Consider the following 13,523-nt stretch of genomic DNA (forward strand, 5'->3'; position numbering starts at 1 on the left):
TCTAAATGCAAGGCCTGATAATATAAAGTCATAGAAGAAAACATAGGGATAACTCTCAAGGCATTACATTTGGCAATTATTTAATAAAGATGACACCAGAAGCATAGGCAACAAAAGTTAAAATAGACAAATGAAACTATATCAAACTTAAAAACTCACACACGTCAAAGAAAAAAAACAACTGAGTGAAAAAGACAACATGGAAGAAAATATTTGCATATTATATATCTGATAAGGAGTTAAGATTTAGAATATATAAAGAACTTCAATTCACCACCAACGACCAAAATAAATTACCCAATTAAGATATAGGTAAAACAACATGAATAGACAAATAGGTACACAAATAGTCAACAAACATATGAAATGATGCCCAACATCACTAGCATAACATGAATGCATATCAAAACCACAATGATATATCACCCCATACCCCTTAAGATGGCCACTATTAAAATTACATACAATAACAAATGTTGGAACGGATATGGAGAAACTGAAATCTTTTTGCACTGTTGGTAGGTATATAAAATCAGGCAGCCATTATGTAAAACATTATGGAGGTTCCTAAAAAATTTATAAATGTAATTTCCATGTGATCTGGCAATCCCACTCCTGAGTATATATCCGAAAGAACCCAAAGCGGGATCTCAAAGAGATAGTTGCATGTCCATGTTCACTGCAGCACTGTTCTCAGTAGCCAAGAGGTATAAATAACCTAAATATCCATCAACAGATAAAATGATAAAGAGAAAGTATATAAACAACAGTCTTCAAAAAAAAGGGAAAATATTGTTACATGCTACAACATGGGTGAGCCTTGAGGACATTATGTTAAGCAAAATAAACCAGTAACAAAAGAACGAATATTCTGTAATTCCACCCATATGAAGTATCTAATGTGGTCAAAATTACAAAAACAGAGAATAGGAAGGTGGTTATCAAGAGCTGGGGGAAGGAGTCAGGGACTTCATGCCTAGCGTATAGTTTCAGTTTCAAAAAATAAAAAATCCAAAATCTCTGTTGCACAACAGTGTAAATATACTTAACACGAACGGACCTGAGAAACGTACTTCAATAAGTGGGACTTCTCCACGTTGAGCATATAGCTGTTCAATGATGTGGTCTCTGAGCCTTAAAATTACATGTCTTATTAAATTATCCCTTCAAGAAAGATAATAAACATATTATTCAAAGGGTATCTCTCATTAATTTGGACAAATTATTTCCATGAAGATCTTTTCTAATTATAAAGTATACATCATGCCCTCAAATTTATCTCTGCAGATGTGGAAACCTAACTTTGTCTTAAAAGATTTCCTGTTGTTTTAAATATTGCATGAATCACAGGTCCAGGAATTTGATGATGTAATCAAATTCCATAAAGAAGCCTCTCTAAATGAACTGAGATAAAATCCTCCCTAATAGACCTGCTTTCCTCTAGGGAACAACAATTTTTTACATCCATATATTACTTTAAAGAGACCCTTATATTGTATAGATACAACAAATTCTTGGTAAGATTTTCTAAATATGAACACATACTGATTTAATTGAGGCATCCAGCAAATTACAAAAGCATACTTCATTTAGTTTTGACTTATTTTAGGCCTATTTTACCTTGTCCACTGGAATTTTGAATATTCTTAACTCTTTATAATTTTATTACGACTTCAAAAACAGTAGACTCTTGAGTGTACTTTTTCCAGTACACAAACATAAAAACTAATAAACAAACAATTCACAGGAGTATTCTTGTACAAATCACTCCTCCTTCTAGATTCTACTATGCAATTCCTAGGCCCAGAGGCCCTACTGCAGTGTTTCTGTTCACTCCAATCATACAAGCTTCACAGAAAGGTTCATTACTCTTTTCACATGAAAATTCTATAAAGTTGATTGGTGAATCTAAAAGAAAACAGCACTTCTATGCATGTGGATATAGGCAACTTTGGATATCCTTTATATATTCAAGTCTTAGCTGCGCTATAAAATGTGATTCCTATGATTCACAGATACCTCCACAACAATTATGGGGGCTATTCTATCTTGCATATTTATCTTACCTATGATTTGATCTTGATGTTTTAAGAATACATCAGTTACATTAAAAATTCAATAAAAATTTATTCATTTCAAAGGGCCTTTTCAAATTTTTACTTAAATTACTCCAAGCAGGTGATAAAAGTTATGGAATTAAATAGTAATGGTTGCTGTACATATTTGTAAGTATATTCAAAACCATTAACTGTATACTTTAAATGGGTGGATTTCATGGTTTGTAAATCTCAATAAAGTTGTTACAAGAAATTACTCACAAGTAAATGTATCTTACTAATTAATGACCTAATTTCCTTTTAAGTTTACTTGGTGTAGCCGGGACTTAAGCATTGTCAAAAATACACTAATGTTTTATGGAGATGCAAAATTAATAAATGGGAACCTAGTCTTTAGCAGTGCCTTCCTGCCTAAAAATAAGCAAATTTCTTCCACAAAATGTCTAATATGGTTTACCATATTATATTTTCCATAAATTTTATTTACACTATATTTTAATAATGAAATGGCAAGGTTTTGTAAAATTTTACAGTAACAACAAATTCACTAAAACATCATCTGCCATTATGCACATACCAGTATTATTATAAACTCAACTTTCCATTAAAGAAGGGTAAATTCATAGTGGGAAATTCCTCCTATGTAACTACACTTCAGACTCATACGGTATTCCCTGAACATTCTTGGCATACCTGATCAATCATGATTTATTGCCTCTTTAAAATAACACAAAAAATTTTAGTGAGCTCTCTGCGCATTAGAAGCCTACAGACACCCAATTGATACGTACACTTAAATACTCAGTTATGAAATTTAAGAACTAATATTCTAAGAGTGTCAACAAAAAGAGCCAAACTCTGTAAAATATTTGAAGAGATTTATTCTGAGCCAAGTATGGGTGACCATGGTCCATGATACAGCCCTCAGGAGGTCCTGAGAACACGTGCCCAAGGTGGTTGGGGTACAGCTTGGTTTCATGTATTTTAGATAAGCATGAGACATCAATCAAATACATCTAAGAAATACATTGGTTTAGTTCAGAAAGGTGGGACAACTCAAAGCTGGCAGGTTTCCAGGATATAGGTAAATTTAAACACTTTCTGGCTGACAATTGGTTGAGTTTGTCTAAAGACATGGAATTGATGAAGGAAAATGTTCAGATTAAGACAATAGATGTGGAAAAGGCTTTCGACAAAGTTCAACACCCCTTCATGCCAAAAACTCTCAATAAACTAGGTATGATGGAACGTATCTCAAAATAATAAGAGCTATTTATGACAAACCCACAGCCAAAAACATACTGAATGGACAAAAACTGGAAGCATTCCCTTGGAAAACTGACACAAGACAAGGATTCCCTCTCTCACCACTCCTATTCAACATAGTATTGGAAGTTCTGGTCAGGACAATCAGGCAAGAGAAAGAAATAAAGCATATTCAAACAGGAAGAGAGGAAGTCAAATTGTCTCTGTTTGCAGATGAAATGATTGTACATTTAGAAAACCCCATTGTCTCAGGCCGAAAACTCCTTAAGCTAATAAGCAACTTCAGCAAATTCTTGGGATACAAAATCAATGTACAAAAATCACAAGCACTTATACACAGCAATAATAGACAGAGAGCCAAATCATGAGTGAACTCCCATTCACAATTGCTACAAAGATAATATAATACCTAGGAATATAAGTTGCAAGGGACATGAAGGGCCTCTTCAAGGAGAACTACAAACCACTGCTCAAGGAAATAACAGTGGACAAAAACCAATGGAAAAAAAAGTTCCATGTTCATGGATAGGAAAAATCAATATTGTGAAAATGGCCACATAGCCCAAAGTAGTTTATACTTGCAATGTTATCCGCATCAAACTACAATTGACTTTCTTCACATAATTAGGAAAAACTACTTTAAATTTCATATGGAACCAAAAAAGAGGCCACATACCCAAGTCAATCTTAAACAGAAAGAACAAAGATGGAGGCATCACACTACCTGACTTCAAACTATACTACAACGCTACAATAACCAAAACAGCATGGTACTGGTGCCAAAACAGATATATAGACCAATGGAACAGAACAGATGTCTCAGAAATAACAATGAATAACACCACACATCTACAACCATCTGATCTTTGACAAAACTGACAAAAACAAGCAATGTGGAAAGGATTCCCTATTTAATAAATGGTGTTAGGAAAACTGGCTAGTCATATGCAGAAAACTGAAACTGGACCCTTTCCTTACATATTACACAAAAATTAACTCAAGATGGATTAAAGACTTAAATGTAAGGCCTAAAACCATAAAAATGCTAGAAGAAAACCCAGGCAATACCACTCAGGACATAGGCATGGGCAAAGACTTCATGACTAAAACACAAAAAGCAATGGCAGCAAAAGCTAAAATTGACAAATGGGGTCTAATTAAACTGAAGAGCTTCTGCACAGCAAAAGAAACTATCATCAGAGTGAACAGGCAACTTACAGAATGGGAGAAAAGTTTTGCAATCTATCCATCTCACAAATGGCTAATATCCAGAATCTACAAAGAACTTAAACAAATTTACAAGAAAAAAACAAGCAATCTCATCAAAAAGTGGGTGAAGTATATGAACAGACATTTCTCAAAAGAAGACATTTATGCAGCCAACAAACATTAAAAACAGTTCATCATCACTGGTTATTAGAGAAATGGAAATCAAAACCACAATGAGATACCATCTCACACCAGTTAGAATGGTGATCATTAAAAAGTCAGGAAACAACAGATGCTGGAGAGGAAGTGGAGAAAGAGGAATCCTTTTACTCTGTTGGTGGGAGTGTAAATTATTTCCACCACCACTGTGGAAGTGTGGTGATTCCTCAAGGATCTAGAACTAGAAATACCATTTGAGCCAGCAATCCAATTACTGCGTATATACCCAAAGTATTATAAATCATTCTACTATAAAGACACACGCACACATTTATTGCAGTACTGTTCGCAAGAGCAAAGACTTGAAACCAACCCAAATGTCCATCAATGATAGACTGGATGAAGAAAACGTGGCACATATACACCACGGAATACTATGCAGCCATACGAAAAGATGAGTTCATGTCCTTTGCAGGAGCATGTATGAAGCTGGAAACCATTATTCTCAGCAAACTAACACAATAGCAGAAAACCAAACACCGTGTGTTCTCACTCATAAGTGGGAGTTGAACAATGAGAACACATGGATGCAGGGAGGGGAACATCACACACCAGGGCCTGTCAGGGCATGGGGGTTAAGGGAGGGATAGCATTAGGAGAAATACCTAATGTAGATGATGGCTTGATGGGTGCAGCAAGTCACAATGCCACGTGTATACCTATGTAACAAACCTGCGTGTTCTGCACATGTATCCCAGAAGGTAAAGCATAATTTTTAAAAAATTTTAAAAAATATTGTAGAGACCAAAGTTCTTTTGAAGTCTTATAGTGGCTGCCCTTAGAGACAATAGATGAAAAATGTTTCCTATTCAGATCTTTAAAAGGTGCTACACTTTTAGTTAATCTATTCAGGATTGGAAGGGCCTGGAAGAAAAATATTTATGTTAATAGAGATTCTTTACAGATGGAGATTTTCAGGGCCATTAGAGAAACAAGTTTTGGGGAAAAATATTTTTATTTTCTTCCTTATCTCAGAATGTTATGCCAGAGGCCAACTGGAAAGTAAGTCATGATATATAGGGTTAAATAAAACCCATCTGATGAGAATTTATGGTTTGTAGGGCATGACTCCCCAGACTCCTTAGATAGGAATTTGGGCAAGGTAAAAAAAATCAGAACTTATTCCTCAGTGCACCTCTTGGCCAAAAAGCATTCCATAGAATGCATGTGCAGGCTAAAAAACTCCCACAGCGCTAGGGAGGCTCCTTCCTAAAGTTGTCTGATTTGGCCATCTGGCAGGTTCCCATGGTGCTAGGAAGATTTGTTCCTAGACTTCTCTGACTTGATAGTAATAATTTTAAATATTAACAATTTGGACAATGTGGGGAGGACATGGTCTGACTGATGTAATAGCCAATTGTTTAATGGGTGAGATGGAGTCGGGCCTAGGGTTTAGTCTAAAAAAAATCCCAGATCAGATCTATTTTCTGAGTTATCATGATCCAGGTCTTTAACTGTGTCTTTTCCTTCTCCTGTATCTGGCATAACATTTACAAGAAATGTCCAATGTTAATATAGTAACAAACATCATAAAGGTAGTGAATATTTGGGTGTCCAAGGTTATAAGTAGAATCAGAGTGCAGTAAACAACCCAACCAACCAGAAAAAAAAAAAAAAAAAAACTCTGCATGCATCATTATATTCTTTGATCAGACTCACAATGTGTTTACCCTCCTTATCAAGGGTTACTTGAAACTTATGATAAATCTTATTTGAGAATTGTAGGACCAACATTAAGTTCAAATTTAATAAATTAATTTCTCTTTCAACCAATTTATCTCCATAGATACAGCATCCTGAGAAGGGTATACATTAAATGCAAGAAACACCTCGCTCTCATTGTGTAAATTGTTATAGACTTGTTAACAGTAGATAAATCTATTTTTTCCAATACTTTTGTATTGCACCATATACTGGTATTTGGGAGAGAAAAGGTTTTGCCACAGGAGAAGTCATACAATTTTATGGTGTCATTTTTCCCTCAGAAGGACTCCCTATGGCTGAGGGCCTTCAGAGTCGAAATACTTATAGCCAATTGTTTTAGGCCATATAGGAATGGATGTGGACAGGCATTTATCATTTCTTAAAATTATTATTTTAAGTTTAAAAAGCTGACAATAAAACCAAAAGGCAAAGTTACAACACTGACTTATTTTTAACTTTTATGTGTTGAGCTTGGTTTCTGTTACAGACTTACAGCAATTAGCTATGCAAAACATAAGCATTATTTTAAAATATAATTAAAAATATGTATAAATATATTTTTATCTTTACAACTTGGAGTATGATAATCAGGAGGCTTTGTTTCAAGTTATTTTATCCTGTTAGTAAATATTTTTCTTTAATTTTATAGTAAGCAGAAAATTTTTATGGTTGGGGTGTATGCAAAAGTGACACATTATAATTTAGAAGGCAACTAAAGTTGTTTTACTAACTGTTTAGGCATTTTTTGTACCCCATTCTTGATTTGGAGGGCTTGTTCTTGACCTAATTTTATCCCTGAAAACTGGCCCTTACAATCTTATGAATCCACCTCTTCCGTGATAGTCTCTGGGCCTGAGGGGGAGGCAGCTTGTATAGTTTTGGCAGCAGAACATTAGCAGTGAAACAGATCGGGGCCAGTGGGATGCCAAATGAAGGAGATTCATATCTCTGGTCTTCAGAATATCATGATTTTGGTTTCCTTGGAAGTAAAACAAGGAGAGATAAATAACATTTATAGTTTGACAGATACAGAATAATTTGTAAGTTAGAACAGAAAAAAGAAATAGAAAGGTGCCCTAGTCTATTAGGGAACCAACTAAAAATATGAAGAAAAATTATAATCTGGTACTTTCTAGAGGATTACTGTAGCCAAGAAATAATAATTTTATCTGCACTTAAAAAGTTAGGGCTAAAATCTATTATCATGTCATACTTTTCCCTTAAAATAATTATTTTTAATTATTATTTAATGCAGACAACTATAATGTTATAAAATTACAATCTGAATTTTGGAGAACTCAGAAAGGTAAATTTGCTTACAAAAACATACTTTATCCAAATAACTTAAAAGAAAAAAAATCTTGACCCTCTTTTAATCACAGCAGCAGCTTTTAAGACAAGATGTTTGTTTGGAAATGTCATTTACAAACCGAACAGCTCATGAGAGCTATTTGGCAATGTAGAATTTAGCAGCTTCTTACAGTTAGTCTTAGGAAAAGGTTCTCTGCTTATTAGATAGCAAGATTTTATGTAAACCATTTTTATTTTATCATGGAACTTTTTGGGAAACATTATTTCCATTAGTATAGTGGTAGCTCCAGTTAATATTCCACAGCAAGGCAGTAAATGCCCCACGAAGTAGAAATTCTCTAGCTCAGTTGTTGTTATTGAAAAGTACTCATGGTTTTTGTTATGATCCCCATAAGTGCTCCATACAAAAGACTATGCAGTGGAGGATTTACATGAGCAGATTTACATGTCTTCAGCTTTATAGTACTAGAAAGAGGAAAACATTCCCCAGTTAGATATAGTATCTATTTTCATAAGACATTTAGGTAAAAGGGGTTACAACTACCTCACATAGAGCTTGTTTAAACATCTTACATTTTATAATTCTATTAATCTGCATGTTTTTATGTTCTGGTCCCCAGAAGCCTTTTTTAACCCCAGACCATTTTAATTTTTCTGGTGAAAAGGGCTTGGGTTCCCAGCAGGGAGTTGCATCTTTAAGACATATGAGAGACCGATTTGATAAGGCTTCTTAAACAGACCTATAATTCTGTGAGAGGGGCATCCATGTAAAAGGGCCCCCCTTAACCACCAAATATACCATGATCCAGATAATAGACATATTTGGTGGGGGGATATCACAGTTATTATAAAGCTAGTCCCGCATAGCTTGCATATGAAACATATTAACTGCTTCATCTGGGGTACTTCACTTGCTATTTTATAGAGAGAGTTGGGCAGTCCCCTGTGCAGAATCAACAGACCTTATAATGGTATTATCTGACCCACTAGGCTGATTGTTTTCTCAGGAATAAACCTCTATGCATTTGGATCGCAGATACTCAGTGATTATTCGGTAATGAGCTGTGGGCCTGCATTAATCCAAATAAGCTCTTAAATTCAGCAGCATTTAAAATTAATAATTTTAGCCTTAAAGTGGTTATTTTTACAATCTACTACTTTTAAAGAAACTGAATGATACTGGTCTACAAAATGGAACAATTTCTTTGCATTACACCATCTGGTTTTTAATGGTTACTTGGTTGTACCCTTCCCCCATATCAACTATTTTTCTTGATAACCACAGGACTAACACAGAAAGAGTTAGCTTTTGTTGCCCTACCTTGTTTTTCTATCCGTTTCATTTTATCTGTATAATTTCCTTCATTATAAAGCAACTCTTAAATAGTTATTAATCACAAAAAACCTTACTTTTTTTTGAAAAGTGACATCCTTGTGTTTTATAAAATTTTTAATAGCATATTTTATGCTCCTACTATTTTAAATTTTAGTAACCCAAATTTCCAGTGGGGAAAAATACTGAAGTCTTAACATAATTTTAAGATATTAAATTACTTGGGAGAGTTTTGAGATTAAATTTACAAATCTATTTTACTAAAGACTACCAAGGTCATGTGAATTAAAAGACATCTCAGCTAGATTTTATCAATTTGATAAGCATTTACATTTTTAAGTTACTTGATTAGAGCTTTTTCATGTAGTTTGCTAGTGAAATATCACTTCTACATGACACATAAAGATAGAGATATAACAGGCATGCACAATAAAAAGGCAGGCCCAAAAGATATTTTATTTGCCCACTTTCAAAAAATTTTCTCACTTACTTTAGATAATTAATAAAAGATACACTAGTCAACAAAAGGTGAAGGAGAGAGCTATTAAGGCCTTTCTAAAGGAGAAAGAATTGAACTTCTGAGATATCGGTCTGACGAATGTTAAAGAGAATTATCACAGAATTTTAAAATTTTAAAATTTTGCATTAAAAGTAAGTTAAATATTTATAATAAAAATCTTCTTTTAACTAATTTTCAGCTTTGTATTAGTGTATTTTTTAATATCAAAGACCCATCTCTAGAAAATCTATTATAATTTCTTCTTAATCATAGCCAACTGAATTATGCAACCCCTTTAAAAATTCCTTCTAAATAACATTATTACAACTTACATAGTTCATTCGCAACTTGTTGAGACTGGTTTGTCTTAAATGTCCCTCTTTCTTGAGCAATGCCATCATTTTATTTTAGGATAAAAATTTACTACAAAGATTCTTTCTTATACAAAATTTTTTAACCTTTTTTTTTTAACCAAAAATACCTCTTTATACCCTTAACTCTTTTTATATCTCTTATTTCGTGATTCCTTTATCTTCTTTCATACATAACCCTTAAATAAGCTTTGAATTAGATAAAGATATTTTACCTTTAAATAAGAACATTTGAAAAATGTTTTCCTTTCAATGCCATCCCCATCAAACTACCCATGACTTCCTTCACAGAATTGGAAAAGACTAAAGTTCATAATATGGAACCAAAAAAGAGCCTGCATTGCCAAGACAACCATAAGGAAAAAGAACAAAGCTGGAGGCATCACGATACCTGACTTCAAACTATACTACAAGGCTACAATAACCAAAACAGCATAGTAGTGGTACCAAAACAGAGATATAGATCAATGGAACAGAACAGAGCCCTCAGAAATAATACCACACATCTACAACCATCTGATCTTTGACAAACCTGACAAAAACAAGAAATGGGGAAAGAATTCCCTATTTAATAAATGGTGTTGAGAAAACTGGCTAGCCATATGTAGAAAGCTGAAACTGGATCCTTTCCTTACACCTTATACAAAAGTTAATTCAAGATGGATTAAAGACTTAAATGTTAGACCTAAAACCATAAAAACCCTAGAAGAAAACCTAGGCAATACCACTCAGGACATAGGCATGGGCAAGGACTTCATGTCTAAAACACCAAAAGCAATGGCAACAAAAGCCAAAATTGACAAATGGGATCTAATTAAACTAAAGAGCTTGGGCACAGCAAAAGAAATCAGAGTGAACAGGCAACCTACAGAATGGGAGAAAATTTTTGCAATCTACCCAACTGACAAAGGGCTAATATCCAGAATTTACAAAGAACTTAAACAAATTTACAAGAAAAAGTCAAACAACCCCATCAAAAAGTGGGCAAAGGATATGAACAGATATTTCTCAAAAGAAGACATTTATGCAGCCAACAAACACACGAAAAAATGCTCATCATCACTGGCCATCAGAGAAATGCAAATGAAAACCACAATGAAATACCATCTCACACCAGTTAGAACAGCAATCATTTAAAAGTCAGGAAACAACAGGTGCTGGAGAGGATGTGGAGAAATAGGAACACTTTTACACTGCTGGTGGGACTGTAAACTAGTTCAACCATTGTGGAAGACAGTGTGGCGATTCCTCAAGCAGCTAGAACTATAAATACCATTTAACCCAGCCATCCCATTACTGGGTATATACCCAAAGGATTATAAATCATGCTGCTATAAAGACACATGCACACATATGTTTATTGTGGCACTATTCACAATAGCAAAGACCTGGAACCAACCCAAATGTTCATCAATGATAGACTGGATTAAGAAAATGTGGCACATATACACCATGAAATACTATGCAGTCATAAAACAGGATGAGTTCATGTCCTTTGTAGGGACATGGAGGAAGCTGGAAACCATCTTTCTCAGCAAACTATAGCGAAGACAGAAAACCAAACACCACATGTTCTCACTCATAGGTGGGAATGGAATAATGAGAACACTTGTACACAGGGTGGGGAACATCACACACCGGGGCCTGTTGTGGGGTGGGGAAAGGAGAGGGGATAGCATTAGGAGAAGTATCTAATGTAAATGATGAGCTAATGGGTCCAGCACACCAACATGGCATATGTATACATATGTAACAAACCTCCACGTTGTGCAAATGTACCCTAAAACTTAAAGTATAGTAGTAAAAAAAGTTTTCCTATAATTTTTCAATTGGAATTTATCCAGATATTTAATATCAAATAATAACCTTAGATCCTAAATTAATTCAAGTTTGTTTACAAGCATTTATTCAATTATATTTACCTGATTAATTTAATAGTTTACCAAGATTATTTTTAAAAACTGTGATAACCAATATTTAAAGTTATTTTCCTATTTACCATTTTTATAGCTCTGAATTTCAGGTATTTACGTAAGTAATAAGACTTATGGTTAAATTTAAGGGTATTTATACCAATAACTCAGGGTTTAGCTGTTTTTATTTAAGCCAACAATATTTCATAAGCATATACAAGCAATGATCATTCTGTCTTGGATTGGGTTTTATAGTTTATAACCCTTATGGCAAATCTTATAGTATTCTGCAGGAAGAAACATAAAACTACAATAAAGCAAACAAAAAAAATGCTAATATTGCTGATATTATTTTACTAATAATTTTAAAGCTGGCTTATTTAAAGATTTTACTTAAGTCACATGAACTTGAAAAAGCATTTGACTAGTCTTTTAAGTATTTGATTCAAGCGCTTTTACATATTTTAAGCCAATTAATCATAGCTCTTTCTTTTTAGTAGTGGAATATTGTGTACACAACATATACATATATAGACGTGTTAGGCATGCCGAAAGAAATACATCTTATAGATTCATAAAGACCATTTTTTCCATTTTTCTATCTTACCTTGGGCAGTTGTCAGTTAATAGCCTTAGATTTGCACATTACAGGCAACTCAGGTGAAAATCAGATAGCAAAATTTACATCATAAGGTAGGAAGAGAAAGTCTGGTGTGCTAGAGAGAAATTTAAAATGGATTCAGTTGCCAATTGAACATAAAAGTAAATAAGCCTATTATAAAGGTCTTCAAATATATACACTCACATATACATACACACCCTCACACACACAAAGTTCCCATTGCTATTGCTTCAGTACTTTAGTCACGAGATAATACAATTTTGCCAGCTTGCAACACACACACACACACACACACACACACACTGTTAGGCTGGGCATCGTGGCTCACACCTGTAATCTCATCACGTAGGGAGGCCAAGGCGGGCGGATCATCTGAAGTTTGGAGTTCGAGACTAGCCTGACTGTCTCTACTAAAAATACAAAAATTAGCCGGGTGTGGTGGCACGTGCCTGTAATCCCAGCTACTCAGGGGACTGAGACAGGAGAATGGCTTGAACCCGGGAGGCGGGGGTTGCAGTGAGCCTGGGCAACAAGTGCGAAACTCCATCTCAAACAAAAAAAGAAAGAAGAAAGCCACTGTTAGATCCAAACAGTGGTTTTTATCTCTGCAGAAAAGTAACAATAGACTTAAAGCAGGCAGAAAAGAAAATAGAACCTAGGAACTCCACAGCATGCAGGTCAACCTTAGGACTATTTTTCCTCAATGTAAATGTGCACAAAGACCATATTACTTCCATTTTATATAAACTCTGGCAAGCAGAGGTGCCATAAAACCTATGGATTGCCAAAAAGGGGGTCATTCTCCTGTTTTCTCCTCATTTATCCCCCTCTTTTTTTTTTTTTTTTTTTTTTTTCTTAAAAGGAAGAACTGAGCTGCAGTCTAGGGTGTTTTTGTGATAGGCCAATGCATGCTGCCTGAGGGCAGGACTCCACAGTGTGTTACCACTGACTCGTTTCCACCCTCTTATGCATCTCAGTTTCTCTCTCCAGAGGTCTATGACCTCTGCGAGGGCTCAAAA

Source organism: Macaca mulatta, chromosome X (assembly GCF_049350105.2).
Source record: "Macaca mulatta isolate MMU2019108-1 chromosome X, T2T-MMU8v2.0, whole genome shotgun sequence".
NCBI classification, from domain to species: Eukaryota; Metazoa; Chordata; class Mammalia; order Primates; family Cercopithecidae; genus Macaca; species Macaca mulatta.